Below are 10,275 nucleotides of genomic sequence, written 5' to 3'. Positions count from 1 at the left end.
TAGTGTGTTACTCCAATATTACTACTACAATGATCTCGGTCTTGTAAGGTTCCAAGAATGGAATGTCTGCGATTTTATACAAAATATGTAAGATCTCCTGCAGTATGCAAACCAAATCAGTTAGCGATAACATACAAGCAGTGATATATGAAGTTTATGATAACAACAATATTCTGAATATACAGAAAGAGAATTAAATCTAATAAGTGGCATGAAGAGAACAACAGCAACACATGTAGTGGTATATGAGAAGTTGAATTTGAAAAACTGAGTACAAAATCAACACTACAATAAGCAGCCTAAGCAACAGTTAGATGGCAAGGAGATTTATGGCTGTCATATGGCAGTAAGTGATACATCTATCCAGGAAAACTGAAAACAGGCCCGTAGAGTAAACTCTTAGATCTCCTATGGTATAGATTTTGAAAAATATTTCGTTTCTTGAACAACATTTTCAAGATTCATTATTTGAAATAAGCTCCAAAACACCATTTTACATGTTCACGGAAAAGTTGTTGCTAAACAAATTAACTATGAAAACTGTAAGTACACTCTGGACATGTTCACCATAGACACCCCTTGTAGAGAAGCATGCAGCCATTGCTTAAACCATCACTACATCAGACAAAGAGCAGGGCAAGGGCGTACCGAACAAGAAGTGGCCGCGCGGCATCGCATGGTTGAGCAAGGTAGGGTCGTAGAGAAAATCTTCTGGCACGACCTCCTCGTGGTCAGGCAGGAGATTGAGATGGCAAGGTGTGAGGGGTGTCTTGGGAGACAACGGCGACCAGCCCAGCTCCTACATCGCTGACCCTATCACCCACATCCCTATCTATTTAATAATCAATGTACTGCATAAAACAAAAAAGAAACGTGATGAAGAAAAATGAATAAAACATGCAGATGATTAAAAAAGACAAGTAGCCTGCACTCCAAACATGACATCGTCCTTAGTTTTACTGTGTTATGTGAATCAACTATTTGTTTTCCATGCCTAGCATTCATGCAGCCTAATTAAAGGAATGTCAAAAAAAAATGGCAATAGTAGACTATCCAATAGGAAAACATGGATTTCAAGATTAACTCATTGTCAAAGAGGACATGGTTCATGCTCAAAAACAGGTAAAAAGGAAGAATCCTAAGCATCTTGAGCTCCTTCATGTGAATAAGAACATCCTGAGCTCCTTTATGTACCTTGCTCTTGTTTGAAACTAACGATTCTATATAAGTCAGGATAAGGTTACATCCTGAAATACGATAAAAAAAATGGTGACCTGGGCCAGCTATGTTTGTATGCAACAATATCAATTCAAGTGACATGGGTATACCACTATATAAGCTCTGCAAGCAACAAACTTCACCTCAGTACTTATATGACTTGCAAATTTTGAAAAAGCAAAGAGTACAAAGAAACTGTTCTTCAACAAACCATGCAAGGGTCCAAGCAAATGATCTAGTACCTCTGATATTTCACTTTAATAAAGTCACAAAAACATGAGTATGTTATAACTCAATTTCAAATTAAAAAAAACAGGGTTAGCCATTGAACAATTAATATATAAAAACATGAAATATTGTAGTCTTAATGTGAGAGCTATAATGCAACTGGTTTAGTAAAACCACGCATTACCTCTCTACGGAATTATTGTGTTCAAAACTGAGAAACCATAAAGTGACTCATTAAAATAGAACAAAGGAAGGCAATCAAGCTTCCTCAGATGAGTGAACTGTAGGTGCTTTGGCACATATACTCATGTATCCATTTACGATTTCCCTCAACGAAAATATATGCAAACGTTTTTTGCATGTTCTTTCTCTAAAAAAATGCTAGAATCTCTTAGCAACCACGACACTGAAACATATACCACAGCTGGAACTAAAGCCATGACATCACTAAACCATGTTTTACAGAAATCTAACATCTACATCTTAAATTTTAGAAGCCATCTAGAGGTTCCTTGATTTAAAGAAATTCAGATCATTTGGTGCCGTAACTGGACAATCATCTGATGTGTAGTGTTTATGCAGCTCAATTTGAACATAAAAGACAGATTTTTGCGTATTTCTCTCCTATCAATAACGTGAGTGGGCTTCCTTTAACTGCTATCATAATTAAGAAAGAACACTGATTAGAGCCCTAGTAACCTGAGTTGACTACCTACACAAAATGAAATGAAATCACTGTTCGTGACTTCGTGTAACAGTGAATAATAAGATACAAAAATCTTACGCAATACTAAAACTTTATTCTGGAGGATGAAAATAAGCATATGAACGCTGACCTGATGGAGTGCTTAAATTTGAATGGTGGTCCTGGCAGACTTCGCTAGAAATCTTCACCACATGGCACAATTTGAAATGCTCGTCTTGGCTTGAAGACCCAACTGAAAATCACTTACGTGCTGCCATAGTCCACCCTACACATTTCAGAGAATTTAGCATAAGACTATGCAAGCAGAAAAGGCACATAGGAGCATCATGACAGAATGAACTTCTAAATGACCACTGCCTCCTATGACAACACGGAAAGTATGTCCACCCAATGCTACAAAAAATCAGCATGATAATCAAACACTACTTGCAGAGTTTGTCTCAAGTCAATCCAATCCAAATGTCATGTCATTGTTCCATTCGACATCTTTCAACCAAAAAGATGGTGAAAAAGGATATCCCTATCAATTGCATGATAAATCACACCGAATTACGTGAGGGGAAATCCTCAAGGATGCATCCATCAAATGACTTGCTAGTGAAAACCATGTTACCCTCCTTCTAATCATAGACATTACATGCAAAAGAAGGTAGATCATGGATTCCTAACCAGAGAATGTGATGATTCAGCTATTTAGTAGACATTTCCATTTGCTCACCCATGTTAGAACCAATGCTGAGCAGCACTAGTGGGTGCTGCACCTCAATCTTCCAGAGAGGACCTCCAAAAGCTGTGATTTGGTCAAGGTGAGCTGATCAAGATGTGTAGTACCTTTCTGAATTTTGCATTGGAGACATCCACTATCTGCTAGACCTTGCCATTTGCATTGGAGACATCCACTATGAAATCATCTCAACACTTAATAAGCTCTTTAATCTTCTGGTCCTTCTCCTATATATATAACCATCTACAAAACGATAAAGCAACATAAGGAAAATTGCAATTCAATGAATAAATATCTAGAACTGGTACAGAGAAAACAAAAAAAGGATGAGCTCGCAATGGTTGGTTCATCGATGTGACTAATGTGGTGAGGAGATGATTCATGGCCTATAGGAATGAAATGAACATGAAAAAATACGACAATTCATCACGTGAAACAAAGAAATCAATCACCTTTTTTCCAATCTGTCCACCAAAAATGAAAGAAATATAACTACTGCATTGCTAAAATAATATATATGGGTTTCTACAATCATAGGACTAAAATGATGGTGTATGCCACATCATATTAAAGCATGTGACTATATATATAGAAGTATCAGTTCAGTGAGTTGATTGGGAAGGACGGTTATTACGGATATAATCTGATGGTGTATCATGGAGAGGCATTATCACTAATTCTTTCCATTGAGACAATATATCAGAAAAGTAATTGAGAGGATAATCCTTCTTGGATTGACATCTTATGTTCTCCCCATCTCAGGTTTACAAAAACACTCTGTATCTGTTATGCTCCCAGTAAATTTATAGCAATCCTCATGCAAGAACAGAAAGGTGCTAAATGAAGATTACTGGAATTACAAAGAAAATAAGTCTAATCCAGAACCAATTCAGCTATTTCAGAAACATGACAATTAAAGTCAAATAGAGAGTTTATACCTAATTCTGTAGCAAAAGAGGTAAGGCATCTCGTCTATCCTCGTCTAGCTGGGACATCGGCCACGCCAAGTAGTGTGCCGGTCATAGCAGTGTTTGATGTTGGCCACGTCAAGTAGACTGTGAAAATGTTGGTTGTCTCCGGCGAGCCTATGAGCAGAGGCCATGGCCAGTTGCTGGCATCTCCCATGCCAACTACTCTGAACAACTACAAAGAAGACATAAATCAATTAGTTGGAACTGAAGAAATAAAACCAAGCAAGTACAGTCATACAAATAAGAGATCAAGATCAGGAACACTACGTAGTGAGATAAATAGTTTTGTGCTGTATTTATTGTACTATATATGCTTGCATACTCCATTTCAATTGGGTCATTTTTATTTGTAGAAACAAATACGGGCGCCTACATACACATTCGACCACTCTGTCGGCTGGCAACAATGCCACCATGCTCCAAGACAGGCCATACACCAAATCAAAGTAGATTACTGAATGCAAAAGGATCATGCATACCTGATGAAACATTATATGAACTCTAACATTATAGACATCATTGTATCAATTCAACATTACTCAGCAATAGAAGTAATAAGCTGAACTGCACAGCTCTACTAATTGTATCATTGTATCGATTAATGGAAGATGATTCATCTATGCTATAGTATACTGAATTAGCAACCCAGATCCTATATCAATGGGGGCATTGTTTTAACAAATATATCCTCTTTATCGGTTCAGCCAAGGGACTATGATTAACCAATTTCCTGAACTCTTTCCACTAAGAAACTTTTCTAAAAAAATGGGGAGCTTGTAATGTGCTTTCTTTCATAGATCAAATAGCTACATGTTTCTTTTTACAAGGAGGATACTACCTGACTATAGCGCCTCTCACAAACTGTAAAGGAACAAGGATAGACTGCAAAACAAATGTGCTGCAAACTGTAGCCAACATAAGTAGAACAAAGAATGGTGTCCATCACCAACAAACTTACCAGAGAAAGGCAAATGAGATTTCTGTAATGGAAGTCGAAACCTTACCATTCTCTTCCAATCATGGATGTTGATTGTATCCATGGATTGAACAATAACCCTCTATGATATCCATATCTGATAATTGAGTGCACTCCACCAGGGAACAAAACCTTGTAAATAGTCTTTCAGAATATTGCATCAACAAAAGGAGTTACATGGCATATATCAATAAAAAGAGAGGTCCTACACCAACTTATATTTGTTATCATGTTGTAGAGAATGCAAAGCGCTGCCAGGCAGGCCAACCATAACACTTCTTTAAATGCGAGAACTAAGAGGATCCATCACATAACATGAGTCAATTCCACTACTTGAATGCAGAGCCTCACAAAGTAAAAATTTGAAGCCAAAAGTTACACTCGTCAGGCCAACTATTGACCATATGTGATGAACCTCTAACTATGCAGCATATTAATATCTTAAATTAATATTAATAAATCCCCATGTATATTTCAATTTTCATGTCAGCATGTGCATTAGCAGATCTAAACTCGACCTGACAACATGTAGGAAACCCCAGTCTTCATTTTCTCAAAACATCAATATACATGGTAATATTACGTTGATGATATGCACAGGGATAGTAAGCATTGTATGAATACCTTGTCGTTTCAAAATCCAAGGCATGTAAGCATCTGCATTAGTTGTTGGAGGGCATTAACTGATCTTGTCTTGCTTGTATGCTCCTGACATAAAATTTATAGATATGAGAATATTGCCGGGAGATGTAATTTCTAAAATATTCATTAGAAAATAAGCCTGCAAATAATATGGAAAGGAAAATCAGGAAGATGACAGTGGTTCCTAGTTGTATTATTTCAGAGTTACCTCGTCTACCTCAAACAAAGGGTCCAATTTTCGGTTCTTAATTTCATTAAATCACAAATGCACGCATTGAGATTGTCTGATGTTCAGTTTCCTCTTTCACATGTTGGCTGTCTCTGACAATAAAAAAATATGCATAGAAATAGATGATGTTCAGAGACGAATCTCAATCAGCTTCAACAACGGCGAATAGGTCCAATGAGCAAGGTGGAGCCGTTGAGTGCAAGGTAGAGAGGTTGCAAACTCCAAGGGAAAAACAAAAGCACTTCTCAGTTTAGCACATCACACAGCAGATCAACTTGGATCAAAATTGGATATGCTCTCTCCAGCTCGGATGAAAGGCAACCTACCACCGTTTTCTGCTTAGGGAAAATTTGCATGTTCACAAATTATCTCGTCCCCGTATACCCAATCAGAGGCAGAGGAGAAAGATCAAGGAACGAAAAGCTAGAGAGATAAACCTAAGATGGACGTACACTCAGCTTTGTTGATGCAAGCACGATGGCGGGAAGACGGATAGCGGTGTTGTCCTCGGGCATACACAACATCAACCACCAGATCCGGCGCCGCACTGCCATCACTGGTACCTGGATCACCGCGGTTGCTGGCTAGGATAGAAAATAATACAATCTGAGGTGAAGAAGAGTAGCCGTATGAGATCAAGGACGGGGAGAGTAATGGCGTAAACATACAAAATTAGCAACATCACCTAGCCACCTCACACAGCCACCTCACGCCGCAATAGATTCCTCTGCCTCCATGAATCTGAAACAAGCAACAAAATGCACGGATATAGTTTAGCCTTCATGAGGTAAATCAAGTGGCTAAAAATTTCAAGATAATCCACCTGCACCATAATAACAAAAGTAAAAATATCAAGGTGAAGCTTTCAAAAAAATTGAAAATGTTTTAGTAAGAAGATTAATACTTCTAACAGAGATTATGACCTATCCAAAAAATCGGCAAAAGTTATTTATAGCTCTTCTTTTTAGTAAGCAAGGAATATTCATCCCAAATTTGTACTTGTAATTTTATTCAGCTATAATTATTTAGAGATCTTCTTTTTAGTTAGCAATGTCGACCACAAAATAAGATGCAGAAATAGATCAATACACAAAGGACAACTACTCTAGCAATTGCTAGCATGGAAAACCTTCAGGCAGCTATGTCTATGTCACTTTCAATCTGAAAAATAGGAGCTAATCTTCTAGAGATTGACATTACAGAGAGATGGAGATAAATAGAGAGAGTGGGAAGAGGAAGACGAACCTGACATGGAGGTCGAGGAAGCTGTCGCACTTTCCCTATCTGCTGAACCAGGTGAGGCACTTCCACTCCCGCCCCTCTCCACCCAGGACCACCACGAAATTTCGCATGCCGCGAGCTGCTTCCACTCCCCCATCTATGTCTCCTCCCAGCGCCGCCCCTTTTATTCGTTGGCTGGGAGGGTGCAGCGGTGACCGGGGCGCTGCAAACTGCCTCGGTGGCCCACGAATCCTCAATGGCGCAGCTCCCACGCTACACGTACGGCCGCTGAGCTCCTTCTACCTGGTCCAGAGTTGGAGGAAGTGAGGAGAGAGGATAGGGGAGGGCACAGACTTGCCAGGGCCGGTCGCCGCCGACTTCCCGCTCGCCCTGGGCAACTGTCTCGGCGGCACGTGCTCCACGGGCGGCTTGACGAAGACGATATGGATAAGCGCGGGCTGTTACGCCACTGGTTGGGAGGGCGACCGCCGCAGCTAGCAGCCGTGCTCCACCGGCGGTGCCGCCCCCGAAGAGGCACAAGCATAGGATGTGGGAGAGGAGCCTCACCTAGGCGTTTCCCTCTGGTAGGATTTGGCGGCTTCTCTTGCTCCATGAGGGCGAGGATCGCGGCGGCGTGCACAGCGGAGAAGCCCGGGCACCGAGGAGCGACGAGGACCACCTCCTCCTCCATCTCTCTGCGTCGTCGTTGGGCGGCGAGTGACGAGGATGGCGGCGGTTGTCCATTGGCGCGCACGCCACCTGCTGCTCCCACGGCGAGGCGATTGCCTCGTCCTCAGCTTGCTCCTCCTCCGCCTCCAACGCCGCCTGCTCTCTCCGGCGCCAACCACCAGTCCAAAGGCACGCGCTACCGCTCGTGCAGCGAGGCGGTTGCTGGCAGCGGGGAGCACGTGGATGTGACGGTGGTGGCGCGTGTGGCCGCGGGCGTGGCGGCGAGGAGGGGCGATGGAGAGGAAGGGACGGGACGAGCTAGGGTTTGAGGGGATTGGACGAGGCAGTCGTGGGCAACCCAATCGTGGGCGACGACCAAGGAGAAGACTCATTGGGGAGGACGAGCCACGGAGCCGCCCGCACCGACCCCTGATGAAATGTCGAAAGTACCCCTATCTACCCCACGCGGAGAAGATATTTTGGACGGCTGGCGCGAGACGAGCGCGACCCAGAGAACGACCCACAGCGACTGCCGCGCGGGCCCGACCGACTGTAGGACCCGAATGCAGCCAGACGCGGGTAGATATTGGCCATCGCATGGTTTTCGCTAGCGGTATGGATCGACAGGTAAAAATCGGGCGCGTGTTCCGCACCAATCAGAGCCACGCTGCTGCCCAGGAACGAACGGTTTAGATTGATTTTAGGCCAGCCTGTGCACAAATCGGACGGTTCACCTTCTCAGGTCGCTGTGAGGAGCCCATGGAGGTGCAGCAATCATACCTTTAGATTTCTGAATCGCTCAGCAGCTGCGACTGTTGGACCCAGCAGTTGCGACCTCCAATGGACGGCCAAGTCGACTCGTACAGGGAGAGACATTGACTGATGGTGGGCTGGGCCTCAGATGCATAGGGTTAACATTTTTTTGGCAAAAATCCTGGGCGGGCCATGGCCCAGTTTGGCCCTAACTAAGCTCCGCCAGTGCTCTCACCCATTCGAAGATACTTATCGAATATATCAGCAGCCATTCCATATGAGAGCATGCGAATAGCCGCAGAGCATTTTTGGTAGGAGGTGAAGCCTAGCGCACATGTTGAATCGGGCCTGCATTGGAAGTAGGGGTCGTAGTTCCTGACGCCCCGTAGAATGACCAAGAACAGGTCCCTTGACATCCTGTATCGGTGCCGGAACAATTTTTCCGGAAAGATCGGATTGGTGAGGTGGAAGTAGTCCTTGTGGAGGCGGGCCTGCCCTGCCACTCGTTGCGCGCGGAGTTTTCGAGTGCCCCTTCACGAGCCCCGGTGCTGCGGCCCGGGTTTGAGGTGAACTCGTGGATCATGGAGGCCGCAGTAGTTGCCAATGTGTGCGCCGAATGATCGGACTCGTCGTCCGAAGAGGAGTCAACGATCTCCGCGCGGAACTTCTCCACCATATGCCACGCGTCCATCTGCGTCGATACGAACTCTTGATCAATGGCCGCGCTGTTATCACCAGAATTTGACCGAGTCAGAGGTGGGCCGCGATCAAGATGGGCTTGAAGAAATATATATAGAAGGAATATGTGAATCGGCCTTTTTTACCAAGTTGGGCTTAATTGCCCGTGTATCTGTAACATATTAGATCGCATCTCAGTTTAGAAGTTAGAATCTTACTCGTGCACGGTTTGGTGCACGCCCACATTAGAAAGTCCCCTGGACTATAAATATGTATCTAGGGTTTATGGAATAAACAACCAACGTTCAACCACAAACAAATCTCGGCGCATCGCCAACTCCTTCGTCTCGAGGGTTTCTACCGGTAAGCACCATGCTGCCTAGATCGCATCTTGCGATCTAGGCGGCCTAAGCTTGCCCACGTTGTTCATGCGTTGCTCGTATCGAAGCCTTTTTGATGGCGAGCAACGTAGTTATCTTAGACATGTTAGGGTTAGCCTTGTTCTTCATATTACATGCTTTCGTAGTGCAACCCTTGCATGTCTAGCCGCCCTTACACCTATCTTAGGTGTAGGGGCGACACCCGCTTGATCATAGTTTAGTAGATCTGATCCGTTACGATTGCTTCTTGTTCTACAAGGATTAGTTTAATATCTCGCAATAGTTAGGCCTTACAAGGGGGAGGATCCGGCGGCACGTAGGGTGTCGTTCGTTGGCCCTAAGCGGGATGTTCCGGGATCAACCTCGTGTTGGTTTTTAGGCCTTGTTTAGGATCGGCTTACGATCACCGTGCGTGGCCGCGAGGCCTAACCTGGAGTAGGACGATCCGATTATGCGGTGAAAACCCTAAATCGTCGTAGATCTCATTAGCTTTATCTTGATCAAGCGGGACCACCATATATTCGGACACCCCGTCCGAATCATGGGTGGATCGGCTCTTTGAGCCGATTCACGGGATAACTCAGAGCCGATCGAGGCTCGTATTTAACGTTTACGTGTGTGCCTCTGCAGGAAACTAAGCGAGGCATCATCCACACCTTCACGACCAGGTATAGGTCGGGTGGCACGCCCTTGCGGTTGGCATCGGCGCGTGCGACCAGGAGGCTTTGCGGGCCGTCGCTCTGAGGGACTGGGGCCAGCCGCAGCCCTAGTTGTTCCCGGCTCTACCGTGTTGACCGTCTCTGCCCGCCAGGGGGTTTCTGACGTCAACACGCGCACAAAATCGCGCCGAAAAAACGAGAAGGAATAGGTCGAACAGGTC

The sequence above is a fragment of the Lolium rigidum genome, chromosome 7, assembly GCF_022539505.1.
Source record: "Lolium rigidum isolate FL_2022 chromosome 7, APGP_CSIRO_Lrig_0.1, whole genome shotgun sequence".
Classification (NCBI taxonomy): domain Eukaryota; kingdom Viridiplantae; phylum Streptophyta; class Magnoliopsida; order Poales; family Poaceae; genus Lolium; species Lolium rigidum.
The sequence above is the reverse complement of the archived record's forward strand: the minus strand, read 5'-3'. Positions refer to the sequence as shown.